Source organism: Cajanus cajan, chromosome 6, assembly GCF_000230855.2.
Source record: "Cajanus cajan strain Asha chromosome 6, NIPB_CcT2T_4, whole genome shotgun sequence".
NCBI classification, from domain to species: Eukaryota; Viridiplantae; Streptophyta; class Magnoliopsida; order Fabales; family Fabaceae; genus Cajanus; species Cajanus cajan.
Window position 1 is genome coordinate 15044243 of NC_138522.1, and position 9986 is coordinate 15054228.

Genomic DNA, 9986 nt, shown 5'->3' on the forward strand with positions numbered 1-9986 from the left:
GGCTGCACTGAACTTTAATACGGCTGCATTGAATTCAATACGGCTGCACTGAACTTCAATACGGCTGCACTGAACTTCAATGCGGCCGTATTGAGGTTTTTTGAACTTCAATACGGCCGTATTGAATTCAATACGGCCGTATTGTAGTTCAAAATTTCAATGTTGACCGTATTGACCCCCAGAGACCGTATTGAGCCTTTTCCCTATAAATATGACGTCAATGGGACGTCATTTCACACTTTTAGACTGAGTTTTAACCCTCTTCTTGAGTATTCTGGGTTTTTTTTTGAGCAGTGCTCTGCCTAGAAATCACTCGGAGAGTTGATCCGACGAAGTTTTTGAGTTCTGAGCATTTTGCTTGAGTCTCAAACTAAGTCGAAGGGAAATCCATCGGATTTCCAAGTCAAAAATTATTTTTTAGGAGGGAGCGAGCGGTCTTGTAGAGGGAAGGAACGCCAAAACGCTTCCCAATTTCTGTCAAGATATATAAGAAAGCACGCTTCAAAGGTTTATCTCTTTAAAGTCCCTTCTTTTACTGCTTTCTGTGTGTACATATTTAAATTGTCATCATGTAGATAGTTAATTTACAATTGCTTAGAATAAATAGGGGTAATTTAGTAATTTCGTACTATTATTTTTAAATAATCTGTCATAAGGAACCCGAAAGGGGCGCTGTGGGGTGCTAACACCTTCCCCACGCGTAACCGACTCCCTTACCCGACTCTGGTTGTAATGGCCGAAGTCGATTTTTGAATCGATTGCCTTAAACCTCTTTTTCCAATGTTTTGAGTAAAACATTGGTGGCGACTCCATGAACCCTTCCTTTTATGAAAACCACTAATCCATGGAGGGTCCCGCTTGGGATTAACATGGATTGGTGAGCCTTTTAATAAAATTGCTCGTTTGACGAGGTCTCAGTTTGAGAATAAGTCATTCTAGCAATCCATATTTTTAAACAAATAAAAGAGTCCAACCATCCTTCGCGAATGTCGAAAGCCCGTTTCGGGCCGGTGGCGACAGTAGGTGGGCGAAAAATCCTATAAATAGGCCTCAAATCCTCTCATTTCTACATACCTCTCATTCTCACTCTCTCTTCTCTTCTGTTCTCTCTTTCGTTCCTCTTCTTCTCTCTGAAGACCAAGAGGAACTCAGAGGATGAGGTTCTGTCCCAGATTTAGTTCCGATCCTTGTTTAAGGAAAAAGAGGAGGAGGTTCTGCCCGAGTTCCTATTTATCCAGGTACGGGGGAAAAGGAGATTATTTATATGTAGAGTTACATGAGGGAATTGGGTAGAGGAAGAGCCCTTAGGGTTATGAATAATTTTATAATTATTTCTGTTTGGAGAATTAATTATCTTATGTGATTCTATATATATTTAAGATTACGAATATATGTTTAACTTGTAAAAATGATGCTCTGGGAGAGAGAACGAAATTATAGAAAAGTGCCTGTAAGTTAGGTTGTGAAAAATTGGATGATTTCTGTTTGAGAAATTGAGGATCCCATTAGATTCTGTATGTGTTGAGGATTATAGATATGCTAATAATTTGTAAGAATGATGATCTAAGAGGGAGAACGAAATTGTAGAAAAGTGCCTGTGAGTTAGGTTTTGGAACAATTGGGGATTTTACTGTTTACGTTAAAATTATATTAAATTGATAATTCTGTTGTTTGTTATATTAATTTATGAATGTTATTGTTATATTATCGTTGTGGTTATTGAAGAACAATTTTGAAGATTCTCATGTGAACCCTTTTACCGAAATTGAAAATTGTTTTTGTTAAGTTTTCATTATTACAATATATGTGTTAGGGTAGTAAGGGTGTCACATTTAGTGGTATCAGAGCCTGGTCGATCCAATCGGCCGTGAGTTGTGAGTCTACTAGGCTTGTTCGATAGATGAATGATGGAATGCATTGAGTGTGAAGCTTATTGATGTGCTAATGTGATGATTGATTATGTTGTTGTTATTTATTTATGTGCATTGTGTTCTCAGGATTTGTCTGTTAGACATGATATAACTTGATGATGCTATTTTTAATTGCTCTTTCTTCATCTCATGATTGCTTAATTATTTTGATACTTCTTTCTTATGTAAGAAGTAGTGGTTGGGTGGCATCACTCGTGTTGCGAGCATAGGTGCAAGTAGTGGTAGTAGACGAAGTATCTTGCTAACCAACTGTCGCCACCTGCCGAAACGGACATTTGCATTCGCGACGATGGTTGGACTCTTTTTTTTAGTTTTGAAAAATGATGGATTGTTAGAACGACTTATTCTCAAACTGAGACCTCATCGCACTAACAATTTTGTTAAATGATTCTCACCAATCCGTGTTAATCCCAAATGGGACCCTCCATGGATTAGTGGTTTTCGCAAAAAGGGGTTCTTGGAGTCGCCACCAATGTTTTACTCAAAACATTGGAAAAAGACATAAGGCAATTGATTTTCGCAAATCAACTTTGGCCATTACAACCAGAGTTGGGTAAGGGAGTCGATTACGTGTGGGGAAGGTGTTAGCACCCCACAACGCCCCTTTCAGGTTCCCTATGACGGATTATTTCATAAATAATAGCGTAAAATTACTAAACTACCCCTATTTATTAGAACGATTATAAGTAAACTATCTACATGATGAAAGCTTTAAACGTGCAATGCAACAATCAAAAAGCGATAAATGAAAGCGGTAAAAGAAAGGATTTGGAAAGAAACCTTCGAAGCGGGCTTTTATATAAAAAAGGAATTAGGAGGCTTTTTGGCGCTCCTTCCCACTACACGTTCGCTCGCTCCTTTCCCTAAAAATAAATATTCACTATGGAAATCAAAGAGATTTCCCTTCGACTTGTTCGAGTCTCAAGCTAAAGGCTCGTGAACTCAAGAACTTAGTCGGATCAGCTCTCGAAGAGATTTCTAGGGCAGAGAATAGCTCAACAACCCAAGAATACTCAGCCAGAGGGTGGAGAAATGCTTCAAATGTGTGGAAGGACGAGCCAATGACGTCCTATTTATAGGATTGAGGCGCAGTACGGCCTAAGGAGTCAATACGGCCCGTACTGAGTTTTTGAACTACAGTACGGGCGTACTGAATTCAGTACGGCCGTACTGAAGTTCAAAACCTTCAGTACGGCCGTATTGATTTCATTATGGCCGTATTGTAGTTCAAATGGCTCAGTACGGCCGTACTGAACCTCTAGGAGGGCGTATTGAGCTCCAATCCTCACACACCCTTATTCTAAGCTACTCTAAGACTTCTAGACCTACAAAGAATCATCCTAGGGTCTTCCAGGAGTCCTTCCGGCTGACTTTCCTTCGGTCGTCGAGAGTCTTTGAGTCTTATTTCCGACCCGGACAATTTTAGGGGTCTACAGCTGCCCCCCCTTTACTTAGTCGAACGACTTTTTTGGTGTACCGGTTGACAAGTAAAGGAGTTGACCCAATTGTCCGGGGAGTAAGCCATCCTTCCGACTTGTAGTGTCTTCAGGTGGGAAAATTGTTGAGTAGCCTCTCTAGGTTGAGTTTGCCCTCTCCAGGGTGAGTATTAGTCGTCGCCTCTCCAGGCTCGTGCATACCTCGGTGTTTCTGACGACCTCGGTAGCGTGAGTTTGCCCTCTCCAGGGTCTGCATGCCTCCGTGTTTCTGACAACGTTGGCAGCTGCATACCTCCGTGTTTCTGACGACGTCGGTAGCTGAGTATTAGTCGTCGCCTCTCCAAGCTCGTGCATACCTCGGCGTTTCTGACGACCTCGGTAGCGTGAGTTTGCCCTCTCTAAGGTCTGCATGCCTCCGTGTTTCTGATGACGTTGGCAGCTGCATACCTCCGTGTTTCTGACGACGTCGGTAGCTGAGTATTAGTCGTCGCCTCTCCAGGCTCGTGCATACCTCGGTGTTTCTGACGACCTCGGTAGCGTGAGTTTGCCCTCTCCAGGGTCTGCATGCCTCCGTGTTTCTGACGACGTTGGCAGCTGCATACCTCCGTGTTTCTGACGACGTCGGTAGCTGAGTATTAGTCGTCGCCTCTCCAGGCTCGTGCATACCTCGGTGTTTCTGACGACCTCGGTAGCGTGAGTTTGCCCTCTCCAGGGTCTGTATGCCTCCGTGTTTCTGACGACGTTGGCAGCTGCATACCTCCGTGTTTCTGACGACGTCGGTAGCTGAGTATTAGTCGTCGCCTCTCCAGGCTCGTGCATACCTCGGTGTTTCTGACGACCTCGGTAGCGTGAGTTTGCCCTCTCCAGGGTCTGCATGCCTCCGTGTTTCTGACGACGTTGGCAGCTGCATACCTTCGTGTTTTTGACGACGTCGGTAGCTGAGTATTAGTCGTCGCCTCTCCAGGCTCGTGCATACCTCGGTGTTTCTGACGACCTCGGTAGCGTGAGTTTGCCCTCTCCAGGGTCTGCGGTTTGCCCTCCCCAGGGTTGCATACCTCCGTGCTTCTGGTCACTTTGGTAGCGTGAGTTTGCCCTCTCCAGGGTCTGCGGTTTGCCCTCCCCAGGGTTGCATACCTCCGTGCTTCTGGTCACTTTGGTAGCGTGAGTTTGCCCTCTCCAGGGATTTGTGATGATTTTGTCTCCACAATCCACGATGCTGCTTCGACGGTTGTTTTTGATTTTGGTGCCGCTGAGGGCTGGATAACGCAGGGATCCGTCTAGGGGATGTGCAGTTACTCATAGGTTCTTGTGTCCCAACTTTCCATTGCGTAGTTGGTGCCCACTGGGGAAATTCTGATTCCTTGGGGATGCAGACACAAAGATGCTCTTTCTGAGGTGAGCGATGCCTTATGATTGGCTGACGTCCTTTCGACGTTGGTGGAGTATCCCGGTTATCCTTATTCGGGTGACTTTTTTGATTTTCTGGTTTTGTTGCCTCTGCGTAGGCTGTTATCCGCTGGGGGATTCTGTTGTATTGATCTTGATTGGCCTCTTCTGTTAGGCGGATTATCTTGACGTTCGGTGTTTAGCTGAATATCAAATTTCGCTTGGGGAATGGTTATTGATCTTTTCAGATTTTCTCTTTTTGAAGGAGTGCCTCTGAGTAGGCGAATGGGGATTGAGGATCTTATGTATCCCAGAGTATTATTTAGAAAGCCTCTTCAGGCTTAGCTTCACTCGTCGCTCGAGTTGGAAAGCTATCTTCCACTGAGGAAGTCTAAGTCCTTTGACTCGGATATTTTGTTTGGATGATCATGCTTCTATTGGGGAATCTTGCTGATTTTGCTCTGATAGCTTTCACTGGGAATTCGGCCCAAGAGTGCAAGCTGAGATGTCTTTGGGGAGTATTATTTCGGCAAGCCTCTCCAGGCTCAGTTATTTTGTACGATTGTTGGATTTTCTGAATTTTTTGCCTTTTTTGTCGATTTCGGCTTTTTCGGCTTTTTCTGTACAGAAATTAAAGTGCTAAAGAATTTTGAACTCGAAAGTGGAAAATTTCATTAATCAAACGGAATGAAATTTGTACAATGATGATAAAAAGAGTGGGGCACAGCCCGATCAATCAAAATAAACAAAAAGCAGGAAAACACAGCAAATGGCCGGTCTTCATTCCTCTGCCGGCGGATCCTGTGAAGGGTCTGGGAAGCGACGATGCAGCCAGACTGACAGGTTGTCAAAATCCTGTCTCAGGGCATCAATGCTGTGCTACGCATTGCCGAATCGGGCATCGATGCTCTGCTGCAACCGTCGAAACGAGCATCAAAGTAGGCCCTGTCTTGCTGCGAGGTGTCGGCCTCTGTCTGCGGGTCCCCTTCACCCGGGAGCTCGATGTTCTCGAAAAATCTCACTGAAGGTGTCGTGGGTGGTCGCACGTACATATTGCCTCCCTGCCTTAGCAATGATCTTCATATTGAGCAGGGTGGCAGCATTGATAGGCTTGGGCGCCAACTCCCCGCATCTACGCCATCAGGGCACTCCCAAGTCTCGGCGAGTCGTGAAAGAAACGTAGAGACCAAAATGTATCCTCGCCGAGCGTCGCTGCCCTCTCTTGCCCCCAGATTCTTTATATGCTCGAGAAAAAAGAATCCGGGGTTGGCCTTCTGCCTGGTTGCCATGCAGTAAAGAGCTAGCAGATCCTGCCGCGTTACTGACTCTGGACTCTTCAGTCTGGCGTGGATGGAGCCGGTGATCAGCTTGTGGCAAATCCGGAACGCAGTCGGGAGCCGGGTACCCTTTACTCCAGCGTGATAATCCATCTGACCCGTGACCTCTCTCCACATCTCGGTCGGGGTCAGATTATTAGGGCACTCACAGACGGCGTCCCGATATTCCAACTGATCGGCTCGCCGAAAGAAACCAGCCTGGACGTTGAATTCATCCAGTGTCAGGGAGCGGTATCCTCCCTTCATCCAGAAGTCTACAGAGTAGACCGTTGCGCCGTAGCTGTTCGTCGACTCTGTGACACCGACGGTAGCCAGAAATTCCTTTGTCGCGGTCGGATAGATCTTAGGGTGGGGATCAAGGAGGAACCCCCATCCTATGGCATCGATGTAGCCTCTGACCTCATCTTCCCATTCCATTGCCCGAAGGATGCTGAAGTCGAGCACCCTCGACGGCTGGAAGACGAATGACTCAAGGAAATCCAACCTCTCTTGGTGCCGCGCGGTCATTTCAAGTTGCGCAGGGACCCTCTGCCTCTTCCTTGAAGACTCGGCCATTTTTTTCGGAATCGGAGGGATCTCAAACACACTCACAGATAAAGTATGCAGAGGAATGAAGATGTTGTGATGAATGAGAGGAGGAGGGACGTATTTGTAGAAAAAATTAGGTCAGTACGGCCCGTACTGAATTCAGTACGGCCGTACTGATCTTACTGTTGATGTACAAAAGAATGGGCCAATACGGGCCGTATTGAATTCAATACGCCCGTATTGGTGTGGACGTTATCGCCAATACGGGCCGTATTCATTTCAGTACGCCCGTATTGAGTTGAAAATTTGTTCATAACCCTAATTTTAGTACGGGCGTACTGAACATGGTACGGGCGCATTGTTTTTTCTGAAGTTCATTTTTTTTTTTTTTCAATAAACAGAGAATAAGTAATCTTCCAGTACACCTATCATCTGTATGCATGTATGCGGTATGATGCACCTAATTCTATTTGATTTATTTTTCAAAAGAATTAACCGATGCGTTTCTTTGCTTGGATTTTTGCCATTCCTCTAGACGGGCTGTGCGCTGCCGATTTCTGTAACCGAGGAATGATGCGTGTTATATCGAGATTGGTGTCATCAACCCAGTGATCCTTCCCTTCCTTTAGAAGACGTATCAACCTTCCTATTGACAACTATATCTCCATGTTTCCACTAGATTATTCTAAAATCGTTTGGGACAAGAGAAAAGAAAGGAAAGATATTTTTGTTCAAAAGTTTGTGTTTTAGAGGGGATTATTATTGTTTTGAAAACGGTTTTTGTAAGAATGGCTGGCCAAGGTAGGCTCATGTGTTTAGGCTTGTTTGATTAAACACTTATGAAGTTAAGAAAGTCTTGTTATTGACGTTGTGATTCGACAACTTAGATAGTTTCCCTTGAACCTTTCTTTTTGAATTCAGCTCATGGTACCATCATGGATTTCTTTTGCTTTTTGATTGTCCTTATTTTTGCCTAAAACACCCCTTTGTGGCGTCTCAGCGGACCTTTGTTTTTGTTCATTTTTGCAACCCTAATTTTTGCCTAGGTCACCCTTTCGTGGGATTCCTAGCGGGTTCTTTGCTCTTATTTTTGCGCAGCCCCCTTTTTGGGTTTCCTGCCGAGCTTTTTTTGTTTTTAGGATTTTGTCCTTAAAGGATTTCTTTTTTATCCATGATGGCACTTGTCGAGGCTAAGGAAAGGTGCTCCAAGTTGTCACACACACTTCCACATAAAAATGATGCGGGTTTATTGTTATTAAGACGATTTTAACCTCATTCATGCTTATTCAAACAGGGTTAAAAATAATGTGGTCTAGAAATTTATTGCAAGCAAGAAAAGAAGCAATAAGAACTAATAAAGAACGATTTTATTATAATTCTAGCGGAAACATGTGCCCTATTGAGGCTCGGGGGTCGGGCTGTCCCCGAGGAGTGATCTCTAACAGTCATCAGGTCTATACATCCCTATCGGAAGAAGAAGAGCACTTGATGACGACGACCGGCCTTGACGCTTGTGAACCGACCTTCCTAAAGATCTGGCTTAAAGAACGTCGAGAAGGATCTTGGTTCCTCTTCGTCCTTTGATCTTTATTAGGGTTGTATCCTAACCCTTGTTTCCCCGGATTATCCTTAATAATGGGTAGCTCGGGAATTCCTTGGGAATCCTTGCCAAGTCCTTGTCCAGGCAAGTATCCGTTCTTGGTGAGCATGTAGGCTACCTTCTTCATTTCTCGGGGAAACGTTTCGACATTGGCAATCTCCAATGCTTGGAAGGCGGTCTCTAGAGCTTCCTCTGCTATATCCACGTAAGGTATGGCAGATGGCTTGCTGATGAGTATGTCATCTTCGGCTTGTACAGTCACCAGCTTGTCACCCACTATGAATTTGACTTTCTGGTGGAGCGTAGAGGGAATAGCTTTCGCATCATGAATCCAAGGTCGGCCGAGGAGACAGCTGTACGCGGGAGTAATGTCCATCACTTGAAAGTCGACATTAAAGATGGTGGGTCCAATTTGGATTGGAAGATTGATTTCCCCCACCACTTCTCTTTTAGAACCGTCGAAAGCTCGGACGATCATGTTGCTCGGGCGCATTTGGATTCCCTTGATTGCCACTTGATCAAACGTTCTTTTTGGCAAAACAAAGAACCTTTGAGGGAAACCTAGAGTGGAGGTGCTCACGGTTTTGGTGACTCTTGTTTGAGAGAGAAAATTCAGAGTTTATTTCTCAAATATGACAAAAGTGAGTACAAGTGTAGGAAAATCAAATATATAGGGAATAGTAGCTTGTAGGAGAAGTTATCCTTAACCATGGTTCATTAAGAACCATGGTAGGATTAACTTAAACTCCTACGGTTTAGCTAGCTTCTAGGAGAAGCTAAACCTTGACCATGGTTCTTTTAGGAACCAAGGTAAGGTTAAGCTAACCTTGCTTGAGTTTAGAAGCTTGCAAGACAAGCTTCAAACTCAAGCAAGAATGCTTGAAAAAATTCGGCCAAGGAGAAGGAAGTAAGCTAGGCGGCCCATGGTTCAAATTGCTCCTTGATTTAATTTGAAATTCTTTGATTTGGTTTAGTTAGGTTCATCATATGATGATGAAACCTAGCTAAATCAAATCTATGAAAAATTAGGAGCAAAATGAGTCCAATATGTAAAATTTTGCCTAGGCCCAACTCTGGCCCAATTTCTAAGCACACTCCCTAACTTTGCTAAATGTCACCCCCTTTTTCCTACTAAAAAAATAAAGAATGAGTGTGTCAACTAGGGAGGTTAAATGGAGTTAAACTCTCCAAGTAACCTACCTCAAAATCAATATACAAACACTAGAAAGAGCTAGTAAAGTGCCTCACAAATACAAAGGCAAAAATAACCTATACACAAGACTATGTATAAACTGTACAATATAAACAAGTAGAACTAAGGCCTTCTCTTCATGATAGAGCATTCCAAGTGAAGATTATCTTGGGCCTGACAAGCCCATTAGTCTTCTCTAGATCCAGCTCTTCCTGTATCCTCCTAGCCATAGCTCTGGTCACTGGGCCCTTGGCCCATGGTCTATCATCCCCTCCTTCTTGAGAAGGATTTGTCCTCAAATCTGTAGGTTCATCTTCTTCACCATAGCCTGTAAAAGGAATAAGATCACTCACATTAAAAGTGTTACTCACTCCATAATCACTGGGAAGATCTAACCTATAAGCATTATCATTTATTCTTTGGAGGACTTGGAAGGGACCATCTCCTCTTGGGTTGAGTTTAGACTTCCTTTGAGAAGGAAATCTTTCCTTTCTCAAATGAAGCCAAACCCAATCCCCTTCCTCAAAAATGAGGGCTTTCTTTCCCTTGCTTCTATCTAAAGCAGTTCTCTCATTT